Source organism: Mastomys coucha, unplaced genomic scaffold (genome assembly GCF_008632895.1).
Source record: "Mastomys coucha isolate ucsf_1 unplaced genomic scaffold, UCSF_Mcou_1 pScaffold6, whole genome shotgun sequence".
Taxonomy (NCBI): Eukaryota; Metazoa; Chordata; class Mammalia; order Rodentia; family Muridae; genus Mastomys; species Mastomys coucha.
The window spans coordinates 34,715,381-34,716,370 of NW_022196912.1; positions in this window are offsets into that span (position 1 = coordinate 34,715,381).

Consider the following 990-nt stretch of genomic DNA (forward strand, 5'->3'; position numbering starts at 1 on the left):
AGGGGAGGGGAGGGAACTGGAGGGGAGGGGAGGGGAAGGGAGGGAAGAAGGGATAGGAGGTGGATAACAAAAAGAACATGGATGTTTTCTCCCCCGGGGCCTGGCTCAGGCCTGACTTAGCCACGTGAAGACTGTCCACTGAATGACTTGGATCTAGAAGGAGCCAGCCTCAGGCCAAGCCAGCCCCTTCTGACTGTGTAATCTTTTCCCCACTGTGCTTCTGCCTGCTGCATCTTTCCGGATAGACTCAGCACATCCCATTCATAATGAGAGGCCAGAACAGATGCTTGTGGGTATCTAGTCTGGGCAGAGCATGCCCATCTTCTCCTGGATCCTGGAAGACAAGATTGCCAGATGGAACCTAATGAATCTGTTCTCTGCAGACCTCTGAGCCCACGAGCTGCTCACCTGCTAGATCTGTGAGTGGACATCTGCCTCTTGTCTGTGAGAGAGAAAGTGAAGTAGGACCTGGAGACTAGAAGACTCCTAAAGAACCCTATCTCCAGACAAAATCACACACATCACTTCTTGTGCCCTTGGTCTCATGCTTGACAGGAATAGATTTCTGGACAACTTTCTCAGCCCAAGTGTATTCCCGAGGCAAAGCAGAATGTGATGGGCCGCCCACATATACTAAGCATGTGATGTTGTAAGCTTGTGATAACTATCTAAGACAAATCCAGCAAAACATATACTTGGCATCCAAGGTTGCCAGGAAGCACTTTACAGACTGGTGCAGTGGTTGCTGGGACTTCCATTCTAAAGGCACAACCAGGATGACCGAATCAACAGAACAGAATTTATTCATGATCATGGAAACTGAGAGTCTGAAATCAACACATTGGTTGGGTTGGTTTCTCCTAAGGCCTTGACCCATAGGTTGTCTTTTTTTTCCTCCTTGGTATTTATTTGCCTCTGTGCAGTGTGTGTGTGTGTGTGTGTGTGTGTGTGTGAGGATATACATGATCACATGTATACACATGCACATGT